Source organism: Erpetoichthys calabaricus, chromosome 18, assembly GCF_900747795.2.
Source record: "Erpetoichthys calabaricus chromosome 18, fErpCal1.3, whole genome shotgun sequence".
In the NCBI taxonomy this organism is placed as follows: domain Eukaryota; kingdom Metazoa; phylum Chordata; class Cladistia; order Polypteriformes; family Polypteridae; genus Erpetoichthys; species Erpetoichthys calabaricus.
The window spans coordinates 86,025,683-86,035,229 of record NC_041411.2 but is presented as its reverse complement, the minus strand read 5'-3'; the positions used below and the strand labels follow the sequence as shown (position 1 = coordinate 86,035,229).

At 41.7% G+C, this 9,547-nt stretch overlaps 1 long non-coding RNA gene across 1 annotated transcript; it reads right to left on the bottom strand.

Annotated features, from left to right (window-relative positions):
- Positions 1 to 3,894: 3,894 nt before the first annotated feature.
- LOC114668795 (uncharacterized) lies at positions 3,895 to 6,735 on the bottom strand. The gene is made up of 2 exons (XR_003718918.2): positions 5,406 to 6,735; positions 3,895 to 4,039 (listed from the first exon to the last, which is right to left on the bottom strand). It is a non-coding gene; the product is annotated as an uncharacterized LOC114668795 (long non-coding RNA).
- Between the last annotated feature and the right edge of the window lie 2,812 nt (positions 6,736 to 9,547).

Sequence of the window (9,547 nt, the reverse complement as noted above, 5' to 3'; positions counted from 1 at the left end):
TAAAGCAAATAACGACGGAATACAATTTGTGTCAAATGAAATCAGACTGTTATATGCTACCTGGCCAAACGTACCGAGTCCAGGTGGTCCGTCCAGTCAAGCGCAAATCCATGTGGTCTCCGTTGACAAACAGAGGGCATTCTGGGAGTCCCTTAGCGGATAGAGGTGTGATGGCTATGTAGTGTGTATATATATATATATATATATATATATATATATATATATATATATATATAGTGAAGGACACCCCCTGTGTATAGGGGACTGGATCTTTCCATTTTGCTTCAGTAATATTGACCTGTTAAATGTAAAGTTGCCAGGCAGAGTGATTGTTAAGTCTTGTACCGTATCACACAGGTGACCTTTGCCACACACTGGCACAAACACCACCTCATATGCTTCACACTCCCACTACAATCTTTACAGTTAACTTTGAATCTGGTAGAACATCACACAGGCAGCGTTTCATAAATTGTATAAGAAATGGACCCAAGTGTTCTACATCAATCAAAAGGTGCCAACCAATAGATTCCAAGCAATGCAATGAACCCTCGCACCAGGCTGAAAACCAGAAACAATGTTCTGCACTCTTCTGACTTTTCATGTGCTCTCACGTATTACTTCACAAAACAGCAGCAAATATCTACAAGTGACATGTCAGCACTTACAGTGGATGCTCCTGATCAAAACAAGTCCAAGCAGGTTATGGTACAGTGCACCAATCATGAGCTATCCTCCAAATACGAGGAAGCATGAGGTCACCTTTGGCAAATACCACCTCACATTTCTGGGTCACAAAATGTCACACACACAGGTCATAGCACTGCTGCCAGTGACCGACGTCTCCAACGCTACATACAGAGCATCTGGAAAGTATTCACAGCACATCACTTTTTCCACATTTTATGTCATGTCACAGCCTTATTCCAAAATGTGTGTAGAATTCTGGGGAAAAAAATGAATCCAACACCCCATAATGACAACGTGAAAATAGTTTGAGGTTTTTGCAAATGTATTAAATAAAAAAAATTGAGAAAGCACATGTCCATAAGTATTCACAGCCTTTGCCATGAAGCTCCAAATTGAGCTCAGGTGCATCCTGTTTCCCCTGATCATCCTTGAGATGTTTCTGCAGTTACATTGGAGTCCACTTGTGATAAATTCAGTTGACTGGACCTGATTTGGAAAGGCACACACCTGTTTATAGAAGGTCCCACAGTTGACCGTTCATGTCAGAGCACAAACCAAGCATGAAGTCAAAGGAATTGTCTGTAGACCTCCGCGACAGGATTGTCTTGAGCCACAAATCTGGGGAAGGTTACAGAAACATTTCTGCTGCTTTCAAGGTCCCAATGAGCACAGTGGCCTCCATCATCCGTAAGTGGAAGAAGTTCGAAACCACCAGGACTCTTCCTAGAGCTGGCCAGCCATCTAAACTGAGCGATCGGGGAAGAAGGGGCCTTAGTCAGGGAGGTGACCAAGAACTCGATGGTCACTCTGTCAGAGCTCCAGAGGTCCTCTGTGGAGAGAGGAGAACCTTCCAGAAGTACAACTATCTCTGCAGCAATCCACCAATCAGGCCTGTATGGTAGAGTGGCCAGACAGAAGCCACTCCTTAGTAAAAGGAACATGGCAGCCCACCTGGAGTTTGCCAAAAGGCACCTGAAGGACCCTCAGACCATGAGAAAGAAAATTCTCTGGTCTGAGGAGACAAAGATTGAACTCTTTGGTGTGAATGCCAGGCGTCACATTTGGAGGAAACCAGGCACCGCTCATCACCAGGCCAATACCATCCCTACAGTGAAGCATGGTGGTGGCAGCATCATGCTGTGGGGAACTGGGAGACTAGTCAGGATAAAGGGAAAGATGACTGCAGCAATGTACAGAGACATCCTGGATGAAAACCTGCTCCAGAGCGCTCTTGACCTCAGACTGGGGTGACGGTTCATCTTTCAGCAGGACAACGACCCTAAGCACACAGCCAAGATATCAAAGGAGTGGCTTCAGGACAACTCTGTGAATGTCCTTGAGTGGCCCAGCCAGAGCCCAGACTTGAATCCGATTGAACATCTCTGGAGAGATCTTAAAATGGCTGTGCATCCAACCTGGAGCAGCTTGAGAGGTGCTGCAAAGAGCAATGGGCCAAACTGGCCAAGGATAGGTGTGCCAAGCTTGTGGCATCATATTCAAGAAGACTTGAGGCTGGAATTGCTGCCAAAGGGGCATCGACAAAGTTTTGAGCAAAGGCTGTGAACACTTATGGACATGGGATGTCAGTTTTTTTATTTTTTCATAAATTTGCAAAAACCTCAAGTAAACTTTTTTCACGTTGTCATTATGGGGTGTTGTGTGTAGAATTCTGAGGAAAAAAATGAATTGAATCCATTTTGGAATAAGGCTGTAACATAAAATGTGGACAAAGTGATGAAGTGCTGTGAATACTTTCTGGATGCACTGTAGATGTCCATATCTGAACATGAGACACTGCCTGGGGCGAGTGTAACGGAGACATGGACAATCCAGTACGTCTCTACAAGATGAATGGCACATCAGCACACAGAGGAGTAGAGCACCAATAAGGAATGTTACATTGACAATGGCGCCGTCAAGCAGCCATGATGTACATTTTCTACATTACATATAATATGTACGTATATTAAAATGCAGATCTCTTCATCTCTGTGGTGCCTGAAATTATCGACACAAAGGCATTTCTATTTTTTTTTTTTTTTTTTTTTTTGCATAAAATGCGTGTGTCTCGTTGCTGTCCTATCTTAGCGTCATTGTCCTTTTATAAAATTGATGGTTGCACAGGGACTAGTTTGGTGAGGACAGAAAACAAGTTTAGCACTACCCTCCCTCGCGTCTGGCCATGGCACTAGACCACCAACATCTGGCCAGCTTACCTGCTAAAGCATCGCACCCAGCCAGCGGTCCCAGGCACAGCTCCTTCACCACCTCCATGGTCCAGACCCGCAGCGAGTGGTCCGGGGGCCATATGCTGCAACTCTGTTATCAACAAGAAACTTTAGACAGCAACAGCTGACATGTCCAGGCAAAGCTGCCCTGGCATTACTTGTACGTGAGACACTGCATCAGACATTTGAAAATATTACTGTTTAAAGGAACGTCTCACTTGGACACAGACACCATCACATTTGAGAAGAAGTTATCGGTCAGGTTTTAGTGAAAAAAATGGAATGTCCTGCCTTTATATTTTGAATATTAAAGGCTTTATTTTGGGGTGCTCCCCATTTAGGTGGCGACTACTGAAAAATGCCCCCAGGGTATTAGAGGTTAAAAGGATTCTCCAGTCCATTTAAATGCGTCTTGCATCTGTCAATAACATTTTCCAACTGACCTGGGCGAGGGCACCTTGGCACCGATAGGCCGTCTCAAGTACTGGTATCAAGGGTATGTATATAATGGAGGGCATCCATCCAACTTCTCACCACCTTTTGCCTCCTAGATTGTCAGAGTTTGGATTTTATTGTAAAAACTAATTTTTAGTTCTGGCATTTGCCTCTGGCCATCTAGTACTGGAGGAAATTGGTGACAATAAGAAAACTAGAAACAAATATAAAAATAATTAAATGTTGACTTCTTTCAAAGAGGACCCTTTACCCAAAAAGCACATAGAAGTGACCAGAAATGCATCCCTCAAAAACCGTCCGCTCCCCAATTCCTGGTTGAAGCCTGAGGACACAGACTTGCGTGTTTAGTTACAGTTTAATGTCACTCAGTAGTTCTTTGAGATGGGACATTTTAATTTGATCATTGACTGTGTGAAATGGCTTTGCTGCATCAAAGTTATTACATGCACAGTTAATTCAATGACAATCTTGCACAAACATTTTAAAGGTGCTTCACCTCTTAATTTCTTTTTTATATATATATATATATACACACACACAATCTACCTTCTGTATTCAGCTTCTTCACCTGTGCCATTAGCCACACATGCCAATTACAGTTCCATCTTAGACTGCATGTTGGTCCATCAAAGGGCTCCACCAGACACCCATAGGATTTGCAGAATCTGAAAGAACAGAATGCAAGTCTTTGAACCTTGGGAGCAAATTAAAAACAAACAAAAAAAAATTAAAAAATAAAATGTACACAATCAAGGACCTGCAGTTACTGTAAAGTTAACTTGGGAGGCTCACTTTAATGTGCTCCGGGCCTTGTGCTGGCACCTCAGCTCTCACTTAACAGAACTTCAAGTGGTTACGTGAGCCGCTCTCGAGTGTCCGAAGGCCCCCCCAAACTAAGTTTACCATGAAGCTTTGATTTTTATTACCAGGCTTATTTTAACTTCATCTGTTTGTTGTCTGGTACAAATCGATATTTAACCCACTTCCTATTGTCCAAATGACTTGAAATTTTGCACACTTACTTCCGATGACAATACGTGAATCAGTTTCACTAATTGATTAATTAATCCATGTTAAGAAATAAAATTCATATGAAGGATAGTTCAAGATTTCACCAATAGGTGGCGCTAGTAACGGATAGAACTATTAAAATGGGTTTTAGTATTTTGTAATCACAAGACTAAAGTTAATATATTTTTCAAACACTTAAAGTGTACAAAAAAGGTAAAATGTTTTTGAAAGTTTGATGAAAAGCGCCCCCCTTTTATTTTACGAGTGATGTATGAGGGACTTATTTTTTACCTTTTAGTAGACTTTTTAAACTTAAGATAACGCGTGGTTCTTAAAAAGTAAATCTATATTTCACATCTGTGACACAAGCAGGGGCGGTGCAGTGTCTTTTTACGTGCCACGACGGACGGGGGCCTCGTTCCCCCTCACGACAATGCGATATACCTTAGCTCATCGCTACCAGGGGCCGCTTTAGGTGAATTGAATTGGAGAGCCGAAGTGGACCCTAGCGTGTAGTTGGGTTGTGGGGGACTCGATTCACCCTGCGGTGTCCTGGCGCCCTGTCCAGGATTTGGTCCTGCCTTGCGCCCAATCTGCTAGCTCGGATAGGCTCCAGCAGACCCCCCGCGACCCTGTTCAACACTAAGCGGGTTGGAAGATGACCGACTTTATGGCCATGGTCCCTCGTTGCACCCCGTACACACCGGCGAGAGGATAACGAGCACGACACCCAAGGCTCAAGTACATAAAACGGGCTCCGACATCCCCGAGTCCCGCGTATTCGCCACTCAGCGACTCTACAGACGGCACACGTTCGTTTCGTTCATTTTTTGGCCTTTCCTTATGAAGGACGCAGCAGCTTTTAGGGCGGGAGGTCGCCGATGCCCCACAATGAAGAGAATAAAGTGAGGAGGTTGTATATAATAACCAACATTTACAGAAGATACACACGTCCAGCTGTAACGTACACGTCTATCACTGAACTGATAGTAGACACCAATTAAAAACTGGTCATCTTACCTGGTCTTCATGGTTCACGTTTTCAGACTTGACCGCCCCGCTCTTACTTCACCGGTAGGTCAGCTGGTACTCGGCGTCTGCCCCAACACCTGTAATCCTGACTGGCGGCTATCCGAAGATGCCACGCAGCCATCCCGATGTGTCCTTACTGACAGTGGCTTACTTCACCAAGCCACTGTCCAGAGAGTCAAAACAGCTGCGGTTGAGCCGGATTTGTGTCCGATGACGGGAGCGGCTCACAGCGCCGTCATTATTCCCTCCGTCCAGCAGAGCAGACAATAAGCGATGGGCTGCTCACTCCTGACACGTCGCGCTTTCCAAGCGCTGGGGATATGAAGCGTGGGGAGCAGACGCTAAAATGGCTTTCAACAGCTGGAAGCGCAGCTTTGTGGCTTGTGGCAAACGCTCCGGTCACGTGCTCATGAGGCGCGCTCGCTCCATGACGTCACTGAAAGTCCCACGTTCTTATTGGTCAGCCAGTCTCTGGCGGGTCTTGTTTGGCTCAAAAAGAAAAAAACCGGCGGCCTTTCTCCATCTGCGCGAATCTTAGCGGCGCCCATAGAGCACATGGACAGCAAAAATTAAAAGGGTTATGTGGTCGTAGCACAAGTCCGGCATTGAAAACAAATGTCATCAGAGAGAATCATATACATAACATTACAGACAACAGGTAACTAAATACAATACGACACGGCAAGGCTTCTATGAATACAAATGAACTTCGTAACATGCAATAAAACTCCAAAAAGCGCCAATAAAAATGTGAAGTGATAATAAACAGGGGAAAAAAAATCAGAATCTATAAACAGTACAGCAAAAAGACAGAGCGAGTCAATCGAACAATACGACATCGTAAAAAGAGCAAAGAAAAAAACGTGACAAGCCCCATTGTATCTAAAAACAAAAAAGTTACAATTAGTTGAGTCACCGGAGTCTTAGTACACACATACAGAAATACTTAAAAGTCCCTTTAAAAGAACACAAATCCAGCACATAAAAGCCAACATTTGAGGCACAGACTTCACGGCCGACCGGCCTGTCGACACCCAGCTCGCCTCGAGCCAGTTTACACATTCGCCTCTTAAAGAGACCCCGAACCCCCTCTACTGTTTAGCCATCCATCTTTATCATCAATGCCACATCGGACTTATCTATCTACCCATTAACGAAGGAGAGCGCGTTTCTCGATGAGCACATCTGCGCAGCTTCTTCTGCTCTGCGCCATGGCGATCGTGTCGAAGACTCACTCGGCCCAGAGACGGCCCTGCACAGCAGCGTGGTTTTTACATTTATAAGACATATAGAAGAAATAGTTTTTCTTTGCTATCAATTTAAATGCTAAACTCTCTTTTGTTTTTCTCATTCTATGTTGCCCTTTCTCTTCATTGTATCTTATTAATGACAATTAAAAATGAGCAGAGCGGTCAGTCAATAATCAAAGGCTGCAGCTACTTCAGCGTCAGAGCCACTAATTAGTAAATAATGGATCAATTAAACAATTAGAACACCTGGAAAAGTAGAATGAACATCAAGATGAAAATATTGTTAAAAAGTAAAACAAATGCCTTATTCCCATATAACTGCTTAATTTTAATTTTATTACCACACTTCGTTTTCTATTGTTTCCAAAACACAGAACTTGGCTAATAACAGTTCACTTAAGGAGTCCAATTAAAAACTGAGGCTGGTTGGAACAAACACCTGCAGGCACAATGGGCCCCCGGGCCGAGTTTGGGAGGCCGACATCACGGCAGTACATGTGTTCAGTGTTCTCAGTGATCTGCAGGTCTGTAGCTGACATGTTTTGTTGATTTCCAAGATACAGCGCGCGCCTCATAACTAACGACAAGTGCCTTTCAAAGAGAATCCGCACCATCAACGGCCTCTTCTACGAGCCTCGGGACTTCTGTGTTCATGAGACACAAAAACGTTGTAAAGAAACTTTGTGAATTCATCCAGAGGTGGACACAAAGGTCACTCGAGTACTGGCAAGAAGGAGCAGCTGCACTGTAAAAAAATATAGGCTATTTTAACTTAAAAACTCAAGTTTCCCTGCTGCCTTGAAATTTTAAGTCCAGTAAATATATGTATATTCATTATGTCCACTAATCATTTTCAGGTAGAACACTTGAAACAACCTAGCCTTGTTCGTTGTTTCAAATTACAGATAGAAGTGTTGCAAGTTAATGAATGCAAAAGATTCATCTTTTCAACATTGCAATCTTTGTTGAAAAAACACATTATTGAATGTCATATACTCGTTTCCACTTGTCCTTCATTGCTGTTTCCACTTACTGATTTAGGTTAAAAGAACAATCTCGGCTTGACATTATTTATTTTTTCAAGTCCATATGACTAATCCATATTTAATGGTTAAACTCATGGATTGTAATAATCACAACACACACAATTCTTTGTTTTAAACTATGACTCAGAGTTTATTTGCTGCTCTGAAATGTGTTGCTTAAAGTCAAAAAATCGTTTTAATTCTACCCATTAAACAAAATTACCTTGTTTCCTGAAATTTCACATAAATTCAACTGTCATTCAAATATTCTCTCATGACATTTCTAAAAACATTAACTAAAACAAATTTCAGAAATAACATGTACGAAGCAACTTCAATTACTCTGTAATACAGTAATGATATGAATTTTCTCAGTGTCAGTACTCAGACAACAGCATTAAAGTCTAAACTTGAGCTTCCTTTGCCATAGTCACTTGCACTATTGTTGTTTAAATTTGAACCCAACATCCAAAATAAAAAGCTAACATCTAAATTGTCTCCCACTCAAATCAGCACTTGGCTCGGCCCATCTAATACAAAGAATACTGAAACTGAAAACACTGATAACAGTGTGCTTTTCAACTATACCAAAATCAGTCCAGCAATGCAAGTGACCATCTGTTACCACAGGTTAAACACAATAATAAAACAAAAATACAATATATGAAATGCTTTCTAAACATGAATGTGCTTGTGTGTTGAAAGGAAGAGCTATATCTATGAGGCATGCATGTGGCAAATGTGTCATCAATGTGTGAAATAATGTCTTACAGCAAAGTAAATGAAACCCTGAGTTAACCTTCAATCAAAAAAGATAAAGAAATATTAAATTAAAATGAAAATTGACTACAAATTGTTATTTGAACAATATGATATGATCATGAATACACAGCTTGGCAACAAATTTCCATCACAATCTTCACATGCTTGTAACAAGAAATATAAACAAAGAAATCCAAGCAAATTTCTCTCTCTTAAAATTTAATAAAACAAGAATATAAATTAAAGTTCCAACATATTTATAGTGTTTGACTCTGAAAGGAATTATGATTTTTTTTTTACATCAGTGTCTACACTCTGTATCTCAGCAGTTTATTTCTCAGGCCATGTATCCTTGCAGAGCCTTGATCTGGCTTAATCTGCATAACCACTCTCTGCAGAAACTCAAAAGTGTATTTCATCTTTTGTGGATATTCCAGATTAAAACAATAGATGATGCCCATTAGCATGGCAAAGCCCTCTGGCACATTTTGGAGGCTGTGTAAAATGATGGTCTCCTCCACCACAACTGCCACTTTGAAGACCTCATGTGGGAATGTATCCTGAAGTACACCTTCATGGCCAATCAGGAGTCCTACTTGCATCCCCTTCATAATCACATCCAGCTGTTCGCCATGGGCCTACAGAGGAAAAAAAAATTAGAAACTGTGCCCTTGCCTATGTTTTTAGCTTTTAAAAGTAAAATGATTCTAAAAGGCTAATCTTGTGAGGACACATGAAATTAAGAAAATGACCATAACTGAGTTGATAGCAAGTGTCACTTAGTTTGTCATTATCTGTATACGACAGGTAAAAACTAGCAGTTGGGTCCTGCCCATGACTACATGCAAACACTAACTCCCTAGTTGCCCTGGTCTGAAAAAAACAGTCTATTTCCTAAGTATTTTACAGGATGCACAACCACCACAGTATTTAACAGAGCAAATACTGGTTGTTAAAAATATGACTTAAACTGTGGTTAGATCACTGAAGAAGTAAAGACTTAAAAGAATTGTTTTCATAAATCACATGTCTTGATAATGCCTGATGGATCTTCAGATATGTAGTATGGTAGACCAAGCAGTGCAGCAGTTTT